Below are 17,121 nucleotides of genomic sequence, written 5' to 3'. Positions count from 1 at the left end.
TTTGCTACTTATACTATTGAAATTATAGAACGAGAAGTCATATCATGAGGGACATAAATTGTAACGTCCCAAAATTTAAGACCAAAAATTTCATTTTTATAATATTAAAACCATTAACCAAACCGTTTCATAAAACCATAATGAAATCAAAGTATATCAATAATCATCCAGATACATCAGAGTCAAATAACAAGCGGAACAATGTGGTGTGTGCGATGCGATCATCTCGAGCTCTTCCCCTTCGATCCGTAAGTACCTGAAACAGAAACTAAAAACCGTAAGCACGAAGCTTAGTGAGTTCCCCAAAATACATCATACCATACATATCAAACCTACATCGGATCAAGCCCAACAACCATCAGGCCCCACCCGGCATCGAGCCCCGCTCGGAACAGATCTGTCAATAGTATGAGATGGGCCTCGCTTCATCACATTCATCAGGCCTCGCCCGATATACATATAGTCACATAAAACACATGAAATAATCACTACGATAAATAACATACAATATACTCATCAGGTCCCACCTGGCATCGGACCCCGTCCGGTATACATATCACATAACATACATGCAAGAGTCACACAGACAACTAGAATCCTAATCATAATAAATCATGGTCCGGCATTGGTGCCTTCGACGCACCAAGCAAAGTGAGGAAACTGACCTCAAGCTGCCGAATATCTAAAATAAAAGCTCGGACTGCCGATTCGGAAAATCCCCGCGCTAACTAATCAAATAAAACCCAATTAATAAGTTTGGGCCATAAACCAAAGCTATGAATCTCACTCATCAGTCCAACTCCCAGGGTAAAAGACTATTTTACCCTTTGCTCACTTGACCTAATAGCTAAGGCCCAATCCAATAGCTTCAAAAGCCTAAAATCCTAAATGGCACCCAAAGCCCATTATGGCCCAGCCCAAGAAGGCCCAATGTCCAACAATAGCCTAAAGTCCAGAAATGATCCATAGAAGTTAAGCGTCCAAGCCCAAATAAACCAAGCTCACAACTCCATCGGCCCACTGATTAGCGTACGCTCGGCGTACCAGGATCGTACACCTTGCGTACGCGATTGATCCGGAGACGAGGCTCGCACCCAGTACGCTCAGCGTACTCAGGAGTACGCCCGCGTACTGGCATGATTCCAAGTTCTTGATAAAAAGTCTTAATCACTTAAGAACTAAACATCCAATCCACAAACTAACATCATATTAAGGTCCTAAACCATAAATTTGAAGACTTTAAGCCTTTGCATGGCTAAAAAGACCCCAAAGTTCAATTCTAGCATCTTAACTCCATTAAGAAGAACATCAACATTGCATGGTTGAGCTAAACCCATCAAGTTATCATTTTTATGTACAAGGGACCTCAAAAATCCTAGATCTATAATCCTAAGCTGTTGGAGTAGCCCATACTCCCAAACAAGGCTTAAAGGACCCAAAAGTGCACAATTAAAGCCCTAAACTAGATCTAACATAAGGAACTATCAAGTTAGGAGCTTTATACCTCAAATTGCTTGCAAAGTTGATGAAGATCCTGGATCTTCAAGCTCCAAGTCCACCAAATCCTCTCCACCAAGCTTCACTTCCTTCAAGGGGCACAAAAACACCACAAAAATCACACAAAGGCTCACAAACACTTAATGACGATTAGGGTTTCGTTCTTAGGGTTTGGAGAAGTGGAGGTAGACCATAAGATGCACCAAAGGCATCTTAAGTTGTTTAAATGGGCACAAACCCTAAAAAATAGGGGTTTCCCCTGCTTAACATACGCTCAGCGTACTCCTGCGTATGTCCAATGTACGTGGGTGCCTCCGCGTCCATTCTTCGAGCCAGTACACACAACGTACTCATAGAGTACGCTCAATGGACTCGACTAGGGACCAATAATGAAAAGAATTTACAAATAGGGGTTAAAAGGAAAATACCAATAAATTGTGAATGTTACAATTCTCCCCCACTTGAATCAGACTTCGTCCTCGAAGTTCGTTGCCGCAAATAACTATGGGTAATGCTCCTTCATCTCGTCCTCCGGCTTCCACGTCCATTTTGAACCCTTATGGTGCTGCCACTAGACTTTCACCAACTTAACAACCTTGTTCCTCAAGTTTTTTTGTCTTTCAGTCAAGGATCGCCACCAGTCTCTCGATATAATTCAGGCAATCATCCACCTGAATATCCTCCAATGGAACCACCGCAGAATCGTCCACCAAACACTTTTGCAAATGAGACATGAAACGTGCTATGGACCTGACTAAGCTCCTTGGGAATATCCAAGCGATAAGCAACCCGGCCCACCCAGGCTAAAACCCTGAAAGGATCGATGTACCTGGGGCCCAACTTGCCACTCTTCCTAAATCGGATGACACATTTCCAAGGTGATTGTAACATCCCAATGATTAGGTACTTCTAATTTTAACCCTATGTTTGAATAATATTGTATTTTAGCCCTTGGGATTGAAAAAGGATTGCAAAATGGCCCAGAGTGGCAATATGGTAATTTCACCCAAGTGCAGTACGCTAAGCGTACGTTGTGTATGCTAGGCGTCCACCTCGTACGCGGGGCGTACGTGAGATTTATGCAAACCCTAATTTTTAGGGTTTGGCTCATACTTAAACCTCATTATAGCCTCATATCTCATTCTTATGCAGCCTCCCTTTGTGAGAACCGACCCTAAGCAAACCTTAAGTGAAAGAGTGCATTTTTGGAGCCTTTGGAGTGTTTAGAAGTGTTCTCGAAGAAGAAGAGAGTGGTGAAAAGAGCTTGGAGATTGGGAAGCACCTTGGATCTGAGATTTCCTTCTTGATAGCAAGCCCTAATAGGTAAAAAGTTTGCATCTTGATCGCTCCATCTTGTAGATCTAGTCATTTCCTCTTTTAATACACTTTTTGGTCCCAAAATGGCGATTCTTGAGCATGGCATGCTCTCGACCCAATAAGTTGTCCTTTCAGACCTTATGAGGGGTCTTGAGTCATAAAAATGTGGTCTAGAGAGTTATTTTCACTCCATGCAATCTATAGAAGTTCTTAATGCATTAAGATGTTGAAGGTTTGTGTTTTAAGCACTTAATGGACAAAACTTTATGACTCATAAGGATATTTTAGCCTTAGATCTGACTTTGGACGTGAAGATGTGGAGTATTAAGCTCTTAATGGAAAAAGGGTTTAGTAGGGAACGTACGCTTGGCGTACCACGTGGTATGCTACGCGTACGCAGTCAACGCCCCGTAAGTCGGTCAAGCACCGAGTACGCCCCATGTACAGAAGAGTACGCCCAGCGTACTCGGCTTGGTCGACTCGGTCGGGTTGGCTCGACTGGTTGTTAAGTTTGACTTCGACTTTGACTTTCACTAAGGTTTACCAAGTTTGACTTAAGGGTATTTTGAGTATTTTGGGTTGTGTTTGAGAATTGGTTATTTGGTTGGATAGGTGCCGGTTAGAGCTGAGATTCGGAGTCGGGACCTCATCAGCTATTGTTCAAATTGAGACATGAGTTTTCCTTACTATTCTGGTGGGTTAAATGCACCAATGCCAACCCCTTCTGTAGATCTGCCTGCTAGTCTGTTAACACGTTATATGATTATATGTTGATGGATATATGTTATTTGTTATGCGCATGTCGACATGCTATGTTGGGGTTGAGACTGTACTGCTTTGTGTTGTAAGTCAACAGACCAGAGGAATCCAACCGAAAGGCTATGGGCCGGGGCATTCCAACCGGAAGGTTGTGGGATGGGGGTAATCCAACCAGAAGGTTGTGGAAGCGTTACGTATTGGGCATTCCAACCACAAGGTTGTGGGTTGAGCATTCCAACCGTAAGGTTATGGGCTAGGGGTAATCCAACCAGATAGGTTGTGGAACCGTTATCTACTTGATTATATGTTTGTGTGGTGGTACTTTGGGGGAAGCTCACTAATCTTTGGCTTACAGTTTTAGTTTGTTGTTTCAGGTACTTCAGATGATCGCGGGAAGACAAAGGCGTGACCGTACACATCCTCTTGTTTTATGGCTCTATGATTCTGGGATACTCTGATATTGATAAACACTTTGGAAACAATGATTTTGTAAACATTTCATATTTTGGGTTGTTTCGAAAAGTTTAAATTTGTTGTGATTTTTAAGACGTTATAGTGACACCTTCAGGAGAACCATATCCCCAACCTGGAACTCTAGATCTGATCGGCGTTTGTTGGCATAACTCTTCTGCCAACTCTGTGCTGTCTGAAGTCTACCCCGAACCTGTTGAATCAACTCGGTAGTCTTGAGTACCACTTTGATACTCCCCATGACTCTCTGACCGACCTTACCTCTTCATATCGGGGTCATGCACTTCCTCCCATAGAGCATCTCGAAAGGAGGTTGATCGATGTTGGCTTGATAATTATTGTTATATGAAAACTCCGCCAAAGGGAGATACGTATCCCAATTCCCACCGAAATCTAATACACACGCCCAAAGCATGTCCTCCAAGGTCTGGATAGTTCGCTCACTCTATCCATCAGTCTGCGGGTGGAAAGTCGTGCTGAAATGCAGATAAGTACCCAACACCTCATGAAACCTCTTCCAAAACATGGAAGTAAACCGGACATCCCTGTCTAAAACCGCTGAAACCGACACCCCATGTCGTGCCACAACCTCCCTGATGTAAGTGTCAGCCAACTTCTCGGCAGAGATACTCTCCTGAATCGGAATCAAATACGCGTTGTTGGTCAATCGATCCACGATGACCCATATCGAATCCACTCCACGTGCTGTCCGAGGCAACTTCGTGATTGAATCCATGGTAATCTCTTCCCATTTCCAAATGGGAATGTCTAACGGATGCATCTTGTCGTGAGGTCGTTGATGGTCGGCCTTGACTTTCCTGCAAGTCAAGCACCTCTCTACATACCAAGATACATTGCGCTTTATATAGGGCTACTAATAATTAGGACGGAGATCTCTATACATCTTTCTTGCTCCGGGATGGATAGAGAACCTCTACTTGTGCGCCTCCTCCATCAGAACCTGACGCGCACCACTCCAGTAAGGTAATCACACCCTCCAATGGAGATTCAATAACCCCGACTATCATAATCGAAAGAAGCCACCTGACCTACTATGCGCTCACTCTTTAGGTGCTCTTCCTACATAGCCTCAACATGAGCCTGTTGAATCTGCTCCAAGAGTGGAGTAATCATTTTCATCCTCAAACAAATATCCCTGATCGAAGTTGCGTCTGCCTTGCGACTGAGAGCATCAACCACCACACAGGGCTTCCCCGGATGGTAAAAGGATCTCACAATCATAATCCTTCATCACATCCAACCACCGACACTGCCTTATGTTCAGATTCAGCTGATCCATCAAATACCTCAGGCTCTTGTGATCCGTGTAGATAGTACAACGGACCCTATAGAGGTAATGCCACCAAATCTTGATGGCGAACACCACAACCCCCATCTCTAGATCATGTGGAGGGTAGTTCGCCTCATGAGGCTTCAACTACCTCGATGCGTAAGCAATAACACGATCCCTCTGCATCAGAACCACAGCCAAACTCGCGATCGATGCATCACAATAAACTACAAAATCCTTAACACCCTCTGGCAGGGTCAGAATCGGCGGCTCACACAATCTCTGGCTTAGGGTCTCAAAAGCTGCCTACCGCTATCTTAGAGAAATCCTTAATGAATCTCTGACAATATCCTGCCAATCCAAGGAAACTACGAATCTTAGATGAAGACCTCGAAACCTCCCACCTCATCACCGCCTCAACCTTGGCCGGATTGACCAAAATACCGTTCTGGTTGACAAGGCTCCCAAGAAACTGTAACTTACGCAACCAAAACTCACACTTTGAGAACTTCGCATACAGTCTATCCCTCCTCAGACTCTTAAATACCTCCCTCAGATGCTCCTCATGCAACTCTTGGGTTTTGGAATAGACAAGTATGTCATCAATAAACACAATCACAAACCGATGCACCCTGAAGCTAGTTAAATAAATCATCGATCCTAGGGAATGGATAACGGTTCTGTACCATTAGCTTATTCAGCTCGCGGTAGTCGATACACATCCGATGTGACCCATCCTTCTTCTACACAAACAGGATCGACGCTTCCCATGGCGAACTACTCGGCCGCTTGAACCCTTTGTCTAACAGTTCCTGCATCTATGTAGACAACTCCTGCATCTCTGGAGGTGCTAACCGATAAGGTGATTTGACAATCGGAGCGACAATCGGGAACCAGGTCAATTCGAAACTCCACTTGCCTCTCCCGAGGTACTCCAGGAAAATCATCAGGGAACACATCCGGATATTCTCGAACGACCGACACATCATCCACAGTCTCCTTACCCTTCTCCCGGGTATCCATAACATAAGTGACAAATACAGAACAACCCTGCTGAAGATAACGTCTGGCCCTAGCTGCTAAACATAAAATCGGCCCTCGTTGAACACCCTCTCCCTAAACTACCAACTCTCCCCTACTTAGGGTCAGGATACGTACCAATTGTTGCTCGCAGTCAATCATTGCCCCACTGGGGCTCAACTAATCCATCCCCACAATAACCTTGCTCTCACGCAGGGGAATAGGAACCAAATCAATTGGATACCGCTCGTCGAATAACTCCAATACACGACCTCGATGAACCCTAGATACTTGCACATGACGATCGTCAGCAATCTTGACCTCTAATGGACAATCCAACTCCCCTGAAGCATCGACAAACCTCTTTTTGAGCGTAAGAGATACAAAAGATCGGGTAGCCCCCGAATCAAACAATACCAGGACAGAGATATCGTTCAAAAGGAACGATCCTAAAACAAAACACACATATATAAGCATAAAAATCAACATAAATAAATAGATAAAGAGAAAATACGTACCCGTCACCACATCAAGTACTACACGAGCCTCCTCAACTGTTAGCTGAAAAGCCCTGCTCCTCGCAACAGGCGCATCCGCCTTGCCCTGTCAGCCATCAGTAATCCGAAAGGTCGCTAGAGCGGGTGCTACCATTAGTCCCGCTGCTGCTAAACTCGGGAAATTAGCCTTCTTATGGCCCCTCTGATTGAAATGAAAGCAAATCATATCAGATATCCGGGTGGTGGTGGTGGTGGCAGTGTAATCCCTGCTGATATGACCAGTCATTCCACACTTGAAGCAGCCAGAACCACCTACACGACACGCCCCCTCGTGCACCTTGTCGCACTTGCGGTAACGGCCTTGACCCTGATGGCCTTTCGATCTTGAGTCAAAAAGCTTGGGCCTCTTGCCTGAACCCTGAACCTGATCCAATTTCCTCTTCCTCTCCATCTCCAAGTTAATATCCCTCTCTCTGGCTCTCGCAATCATAACCTCCAGTATCTTGCAACTGCACCGACTCACAAACTGTCGGATATCACTCCTCAATATCTCATGGTATCCCGCCTTCTTCATCTTCTCATCCGCCACATACTGCAGAACCAGCAACGCCCTCTCGCGGAACTTAGTGGTGATCTCATCCATCGTCTCAGTAGTCTGGCGGAGGTCCTAAAACACTCTCTCCAACCACTGCACTTCAATCACCGGTGAAAACTCAGCTCGAAATCTCAACACAAAGTCATCCTGAGTCATGGAATCAATTGCCGCCTTCCAGGGCATGTCCAACCTCGTCCCACTAGTCTCGAGCTCTGTCTTTCGTAAGACAGGAAGCAAGTCTGACCTTTTACCCATCAGGACAACTGCTAGTGTGGAAGGCATTGGCGACATCTGCTAACCAACATCTACTCGCGAGCGGTTCCTTCTTCCCGAAGAACTCCGGGTCTCCACAGGCCCGGAACTCACAAAAAGTCAAAGTACGAGCTCCCACCAATGCCAACATCTCAGAACGAAAGGTGCCCAAGCGCTCCTCCACAACCTCCGTAATACCCTCCTTGATCGTACCAAAGATCACAGGAGTCTGCTCAAGTATGATGCTAGTGATCTCAGATGAAACGAACTCCCGCATCTGCTCATCCAACTGTCTGGCTCCAGAGCCTGAACCCGAGCCATCACCGGAACCAACATCGGCACCCCCATATACATTAGTACCTCCTCGAGTGACCACCATACTGAAAATAAACCATATAAACCATCAGAAACATACTCGAAGAATCCCACACTCTACAAGTTTCCTGGTATCGTAGTGGCTTTCCTTGACTCGAGTATTGATCCTCTGCTTTCAGTAGTACGGGCCCATACTACCTTCCACATCTATCTGTACTTTCCTCAAGGTTTGCCTTGAATCCTCAAAGTTACTCCCTTATCCATACATAGAACCCTCAACAAGATAATGCTCCCAGTACCTAATTTCTTCCTAGGTTTTCCTAGGGTAATCCCCATGCTACTCTCCGCCATCAGCTACAGAAGGAACTCCCCCTGACACCCTCTAAACAGCTCATGAATACAATTACATGTCACCGACACCAGATAATTCTTCGAATGAAAGGTCTCACACTACAATGGTTGGACTCAAACAAGAGTTGCACAATAGAGTTAAAACCTAACCTTCTAAACTTATCAAGTCTTAGTAATATGTAACTTCAAATATCCGCTTACTAGCTAGTTGAAGTTACTAAGAACTCCTAAAAGCACAAAGCAAGTAGCATTCAAGCATCAAGTAATCAGAAACAAGCATAACCTAAATTCCACAAGGAGTTGTTGCCCATTGAGTTGAACGGTTTCGACATCGTACTAGAAATGGATTGGCTTAGTGCAAACGATGTCAAGATACTATGAAAAAAGAAGATGATGAGAGTAAACCCACCTGGAAAAGAGGCATTTATGGTGTATGGGGACAAACGTAGAGTAAATTCTGGAATCATTTCCCTGATGAAAGCCAGAAAGTGTCTGTCCAAAGGATGTACATCATACTTGGCATTTGTGATCGATGCAAAGAAGGAAAAGAAAGAGATGCAAAGAATACCAGTGGTGTGTGACTATCCAGAACTCTTTCCCGAAGATCTTCCTGGATTGCCCCCAGATAGACAAGTAAAGTTTCAAATAGAATTGTTGCCAGGATCGACACAAATAGCGAAAGCACCAAACCGATTAGCACCGACAGAGATGAAGGATCTTATGATGCAACTTCAGGATGTGCATAGACTAAAGAGAAATGAATAAGGAAACGGTAAAGAACAAGTATCCATTGCCAAGGATTGACGACCTGTTCGATCAACTGCAAGGTTCAAACTATTTCTCAAATATCGATCTTAGGTCTGGATATCATCAGCTGAAGGGGAGAGAACAAGATACTGAGAAGACCACATTCAGAACAAGATATGGAAACTATGAGTTCTTTGTTATGTCATTTGGACTAACTAATGCTCCAACAACATTTATGGATTTGATGAATAGGGTTTGTAAACCATTTCTCGATAAATCAGTAATAGTGTTCATAGATGACATTCTAATTAACTCGAAGAGCCATCAAGAGCATGGAAAGCACTTGTGAGAAATATTAGAAGTTTTGAAGAAGGATAAGTTGTACGCAAAGTTCTCCAAATGTGATTTTCGGATTCGAGAAGTCCAATTCTTGGGTCATGTGGTTAACTAGGAAGGAATAATGGTTGATCCAGCAAAGATGAAGCCGTGATGAAATGGGAACGACCAAAAACTCCCACTAAGATTCGTAGTTTTCTGGGATTAACTGGATATTACCGAGGGTTTATCCAAGGTTTTTCTTCGATAGCTGCTCCATTAACAGCTTTGAACCATAAAGGAGCTACATATACATGGACTGGGAAACATGAAGAAGCATTCAGGAAATTAAAGAAGAAGTTTTGTGAAGCACCGATTCTTTCTTTACCCGACGGAGTTGAAGACTTTGCAGTCTATAGCGATGCATCTGGAGTTGGGTTAGGTTGTGTTCTGACCCAGAGAGATAAAGTGATAGCATATGCATCTTCTCAATTGAAAGAGCACGAGAAGAACCACCCCACTCATGATCTGGAGTTAGCAGCAGTAGTATTTACATTAAAGATATGGAGGCATTATCTTTATGGAACAAAGTGAAAACTCTTCACTGATCATAAAAGCCTCCAGTATCTCTTTAATCAAAATGAATTGAATATGAGACAACGACACTAGATAAAATTACTACAGGATTACGAATGTGAGATACTTTACCACCCTGGTAATGCAAATTTCATAGCTGATGCTCCAAGTCGAAAGGTAAACTTTGAAAGAAAAAGGCCAAGAGCGTTAAGAATAGATGTTGTCTCAACAATTATGGAAAGCATCAAGAAAGCTGAGGAAGAATCTTTGGAGAAAAATGACCAAAAGGAAGAACGTTTAGGCAAAACGTTGGTGCTCGGTACAAATAGTAAAGGATTGAAGGTATTCCAAAATAGGATTTGGGTTCCTAAGATGGGAGGAATAAGGGGTCTTCTAATGGAAGAAGCTCACAAGACCCTGTACTCGATTCATCCCGACAGAACTAAGATGTATAGGGATCTGAAACCTTACTACCGGTGGCCGACGATGAAGCTCGATGTTGCAAAGTATGTGGCAGAGTGTGTAACATGTGCGAGAGTTAAAGCACAACATCAGAAACCATATGGGAGTTTAGAACATTTACCTGTACCCATGGGTAAATGGGAAGAAATCACCACATATTTTGTGACTAAACTACCTAGAACGAAGAACGGCCACGACATGATTTTGGAAGTCGTGGATTGGTTCACAAAGAGTGAACACTTCATAGCAACCAATGAGAGATGGTCTATGGATAAGCTTGCAAATGCTTACATGAAGGAGATAGTAAGACTTCACAGTGTTCCCTTAACGTTTGTATCAGATCGTGACAGTCAGTTCACATCAAGATTTTGGAAGAGTCTACAAGAGGAAATGAGTACAAAGTTGTCTTTAAGTACAACCTACCATCCGCAGATTGATAGTGAGAGAGAAAGGAAAATTCAAACACTGGAAGATATGTTAAGAGCATGTATGCTAGAATTTCAAGGTAACTGGGATGAGCATTTACCCCTGGTAGAGTTTTCCTACAACAATAGTTATTATTCAAGCATTAAGATGGCACCTTATAAATCCTTATACAAATAGAAGTTTCGTACACCGTCTTGTTGGCTTGAGGCCGGAGAAAAGCAGTGTATGGGTCCCGAGATAGTCCATCAGACTACTGAAAAGCTAAAGGTGATTAGAGAAAGGAAGTTAGCAGCTCAAGATCGCCAAAAGAGTTATGTTGACAAGAAGCGACGACCAATGACATTCAAAGTTGGAGATTCGGTATTGCTCAAAGTCTCATCGTGGAAGGGACTTATAAGATTTGGAAAAAGAGGAAAGTTAAGTCCAAGATTTATTGGGCCATTCAAGGTTCTTCAGAGGATTGGGAACCAAACTTACAAGCTGGAATTGCTGGAAGAACTGGATGGTATACATAACACTTTCTATGTGTGTTATTTGATGAAGTTTACGGGAGAAGTTCCCGATATAATTCCACTTTCGGAGTTAAAGATGGGTGAAGATAAGAGGTTAATCGAAGAGCATAAAGAGATTGTTGACCGTAATACAAAGAAATTATGACACAAGATGGTCGAATTAGTGCTTGTGTGATGGAAACATTCGAATGGGCCGAATCTCACCTGGGAGACAGAGAGTGACATGATGAGTCGCTATCCACATTTGTTTGATAATGCATGATTCCAGGACGGAATCATCCTAAGGAGGAGAGAATTGTAACGCCCGCATTTCTAGCTAAGCGTTATTATTTTGATGTAATAGTTAAGGTCAACAATTGTAACCTATTTTATGTAATGAAGAAGAATTATTTGAGTATTATGTGATTTTTGTGCGATATACGTGCTTATAACGGTATAATAAAATAATAATAAAAATATGTGTCAAAAATAAAATGAAAATTTGACCCAATATCTTTAAATAAAGTTGAAGTAGTCGTGACAAGGATTCTGCGGATACAACGAACGCTGAAATCCGACTTATAACGGAGAAGTTATGACCCGTTGAAGTTTCACGACTAAACTAACACGACACCGCATATCGTAAAAGGTGAATTGTTGATAAACTACTTTTTAGCCTTAGCGATCTAAACAAAAGTCGTAGTAGACATTAAACTGAGAGCATGCATATAGGGAACGTCAAAATATGACTTCGTTAGAGGAAATTATGATTTTTCTAAGATTTAGCATAGCAGTATACAACTCGGAAATCGAATTTTAGATCAATCGATTATTAGCCGACACAATCTAAACGACAATTGAAGATCTCATCAATAGTATCTCAACGATATAAAGACAGTCGAAAACGGACGTCAGATGACAAAGTTACGAATTTTTAACGGAATTTAACTAGCTAATCCTGTTAAAATAGAACTTTAAAAATAATGTCAAAATTAGCCGACGGAGTCTAAATGAATGTTGTAGATCGCATCGCTATCTACGCGTGGATATAAAGAATGTCAAAAAGGAAGCTGGTATGCGAAAGTTACGGATTTTAGAAGATAATTAATTTTTGGACTAAACCAGCGAGTGACACTTGGCACGATCTGAGCCACTACTTCTTCCCCACGACATGGAACGAGATTGCAACACTTGGCCAGATTACGCCCAACGTAGCTTGCAGTACGCCCATCGTACTCTTTGCGTACGCGCTGCATATGCAACTTTCACAGCCTATAAATAGAAGGTGTTCTTCACTCTTTCTCTCACATCTTTCTAACCCATTCTCTCTTAAACACCCCCAAACCCTCTAAGACTTTCCCTAGCACCTCCTAGGTGTTAGTAGTGAGTATCGGAGCGCCGGAAGGCCCCGAGAAGAAGAGTGTTAGAGCAAAGTTCTATTAGGATCGTTAGATTCTATGCAAGCAAACAATTATGAAAGTAATTAAGAACACGAGTATGGCTTTGAATATGTCGTATGATTAATGCTTCAACACCTCAGAAGAGCTCGATAAAGAACTTCAATTGTAGAGGTGTTTTAGGGTTACAAATAATCAACGTGATAATCGACTTCGTATAATGCATACATGCATGCATATATATAGTATAACCCTACCAGCTAATCTAGATAAGCACGGATGGACAGGCCCAATCCAGATACAAAACGTAAGGCCCAAGACGCAACACAAATGGACTCAACAATCTCCCCCTTTGCGTCTTTGGAGCCGGAACCTCAATTCTGTTTAACAACAGAAGTCTTCTTCATAGTTTTAAACACCTTCGGTATAACGGCTAAAAGATGGTAGCGAAATGTAATGTACCACCGAAGCATGTCTTTAAAATTCTTCTTGTCAGCCTCTGAATTCTACTTGCACCGATGTATTATGTTGATGATGTGCTCCAAGCAGTCTGTGGAAAATAAGTGCTTATCAACCAGATCAAACAAAAATCTGTGAGCTTCGCCTTTGGTAAACATCACAGTGAGATGTGTTGAATTTATTTGGCCCATCTTCATCTTGTTCACATCCACTGGCTTTGGTGTAGGCTTGACTGTTGGCTTCTTGTTCATGACCTTTGCTATCTCCTGATCCATAGCAGCAACTTCATGGATGTAGGAGGCTAACATTCTCTTCAAATGTTCTAGAATGGGCTCATATTCCTTAGGATTAGTGAGCAAAATGTTATATAGCATAATCCAATCATGAGGATTGAGATTAGGAAGGTCTGCTAGAGAGATAGTCGACACCGTGTTTGCAGTACCACGAGTGATCTTGAAATGGACATTGATAAATCTCCCAGCAGGTGAAGGTTTCAGTACCTTGACTGTAATGATCTTCTGGGCACTCCAAGTCAAGTACTGCGGTTGCCCATACTTCAAATAGAAGTCAATCAGTTCACGTTTAACCTTCGGATGAGGAAAAGGAACCTCAGCAGTCGAATCAAAGCAATGGAACGTGAATGCTTTTCTTGTAATTGGCATGTCGAACTGCGAGTCCTTAGAGTTATCACAGTCAAATGAAGCAACAGGTTCCAACCAATAAATACTTGGAAATTCTATCGCCTGATTGACAAGTGTCTCTTTCGTCCACAAGGGAAACAAGGCCTTTTTACAATTCAAGGTTTCTTCTACTTCCTTGTTTCTCCTTTCCCTCTCCTCTGCTTCCTTAGCAACTTTCAAATTTTCATCCAGCTCTCGGTCTCTCTTCTTTCTCTGGAGAGCTTCAGCAATTGTTTCTTCTACATCACTTTCACTATCATCATTGATCTCCTTTCGCTTCATTTGTGAACCAGAACCTGAAGCTACATTATCCTTCAGTTCGGTTGAGACTTTCAGTTGAGCACCTTCTGTCTTTACAATTACTCTCGGTTGAACAACACGAGCACCTTCTCCCCCTTGTTTCGGAGGTACGAACCTCTCAGAAACACCCTTCATTTCATGGAGCATTGCAAGGGCAGGAAGCAATTTGGTTGTTAGATGATTTCTGATGGTGAGAGTTAGAATGGGATCATGAGCACCAAGGAGATTGGTCAACATGTTCTTTACATCTCCTGCACAGCTTTGAAATACAGCCCGTTCTGTCTTTAATAAAGAAATCTCTTTTTCAGCTTGGGCTAGCTGCACCTTCTGGACTTCAATAGTAGACGCTTGTTTGGCAAGATCTGCCTTCAGAGCACTTTCGGTTGCCAGGTCAGCGTGAAGAGAGGCAAAACGAGAATTCACTGAACTCAAAAAGGAAGTGTTCTTGGTTTGGATAGATGAACGCACAGCGTCAAACTTAGTGCTCTCTTCCTGAAGGGACTTAGAAAAGGAGTCCACAGAGGCTTGTACTTTTGCTGCACTTGTATCAGCATGAACTTTCAATGATTCAAGAAAAATCTGAGTTGTGTGAACAATCTCAGTAACATCATCTGTTGCCTTTTTGCAGGAAGAAGTAGACGCATCAATGGATTTAGTTGATTTTTCAATTGACGATGTGTATTGTTCTATGGCAGTTTCCAGGAAAGCTTTGAGAACCACACCACTATAAGCCTTGCTGTCTTCAAGCAAACGATCCAGCTTTTCATGAATACCCTGCAAGTGTTGGCTGTTGATAGGAGCATCATGATCTTCATCAGTGGGAAGCCGGTATGGACTGAAGTATGTAGAGTCATACTCATCATTCTCTCCACCGAGAGTGGCACCAGAATCGGTTGAGTTGGTAGGTGAAAGAGGTTTAGTGATGACTGGTGTTTCTGTTACAGTAGTTTCCCCCGCATCAGATACATTGACTTCTAATGTTGGGTCAGGAATAGTAGTAGTGGTCGATTGAGAAATTATGGGAGGTGGTAATGGAGTTGTGGAAATAGGAATTAAAGTGACTGGTGGTGGGGGTGGTAAAGAAGTGGTTTCTTGAGAAGTGATAGGTGGAGGAACAATAGGAACAGAGATTGGAACAGTCTGTTTCGATGATTGAGGTAGGGTAGGAGTTTTGTCATGAATGGGTTCGGTTGGGGTAGGGGAACGGGGAGGAGTGTTAGCTCTCGGTGTTGCATGACGAACTTCCTCTTCTTCGTCATCCTCTTCATCGTGTTGAGAACTAGGAGGAGTAGGACTCTTGGACCTTCTTGCCATCCTTTTGATTTTCTTGGGCTTGGAAGACTCTTCCTTATCAAACTTGCGCTTCTTCGACTTAGAAGACTTAGACTTTCCCTCTTCAGTTGGCTCTTTCTTTGAAATTCTTTTCCCTCGGTTGTTAGGCTTATCCACAACATCCAGGGCAGCCTGCTGTTCTGGTGATAGAACTCTCGGTCCAGTAGGAGTAAGTTTTTGATAGTCAGCCATGACGTGACTCTCGGCTGTGACACACCGATACATCGACTCAGGAATTGAGCCATTGTGAGGAAACTTGTGTGGATCCGAAATAATGATCTTCTTCGTGTGAAAGGTAGCAATAGACGCAAGCAGAACATCTTTCATAACCGGAATATCTAATGAATTGATCGGCCTTCTCGTAATAAGAGTCCAAAATCTTCCACATGATACTTCAGAATGCCTCGTAGAAGTATTGAGGCTCTGCACCACCTGAGACCAGATAATCGTCCCATAATCAAGATTAATTCCGTTGTAAAGACCATAAAGAAGGGTTAGGAAACCCTTGCTGGTGCCATCTGATCCACCACTTCTTTCTGCCAAACCCTTAATGAGTAGAGTAAGCAAACCATTCCACTGAGATGGCAAACAGGACTTCTTTACTTTGGTAATGGTGGTGAGCACATCCGTATACCCCATCTCGTAGAGCATCGAGAATAATTGAGTCGTCGTGATAAAATCTGGCGAGATGACAGAGGAATCTACGGCAAGATGCACTAATGAACAAAATCTTCCCTTGGAAATAGAAGTCTTTTTATCATTGATTTGAAAGTAGATGCGCTCTTTGTTCTTGTCATATTGCGCAGTAGAATAAACTTGGGATAAAAGCGACATTGGGACAGCTTCAACTTGAGTTAGGGCTAAAACCAACGGTGAGTATTTCAAACATTCAACGACGTGCAACATATATGAATCATACAGAAACGGGTTAAGTTCGATGATCATATTTTGATTTGGCCTGATTGAAAGCAATGTAGACGACGCAGTCTGATCATGAATTGAGGAAGAAGTCGCCATAGTTGATCGAAGAAGGAAGATGGACAGTTGATACTTGCCTTGTAAGTTTGAGAGAATTTGTTGCTGGTAAAAGACGAATAAAATGAGAAACCCTTTATATACCATCGCCAGGAGAGAGAAAAATCATGATGATAATGACGCGATCACTGAAACGTCGCCTGAAAAAGCACGATGTGACAGTGTGGTTACTCCTAGGTATACGTCAGCACGCATGGGTATAGAAACCGTTCAAATTCACGCGCCCAAATCTTATCGTTAATCGTCGTTTGAAATTCTGAGTAACCCCTCTTTTGACTTCAATAGAGAAACAAAGATTGAACCAAATAGTGACCAGAATGTGGGAAAATAAAATTTTCGTGCATTAGAGTGTCAAAACATAAAGAAATAAAGCAAATATGTATGGCATGTGAGTGATGTCTCATTATAAGACAGAAAGCAGAAGATTCCGGGCAAGAATCGCTTCCTTCATAGTCAAGAGAGACTTGAAGTGCTTGTGTGGTTTCCCGAAAAATACGATCAAGTGTTTGTTAATAAACATTGAAAGGCTTCTTTTA

The sequence above is a fragment of the Lactuca virosa genome, chromosome 2 (assembly GCF_052849685.1).
Source record: "Lactuca virosa cultivar CGN04683 chromosome 2, Lactuca_virosa_CGN04683_v6, whole genome shotgun sequence".
Lineage (NCBI taxonomy): Eukaryota > Viridiplantae > Streptophyta > Magnoliopsida > Asterales > Asteraceae > Lactuca > Lactuca virosa.
This window is presented reverse-complemented; position numbering follows the sequence as displayed.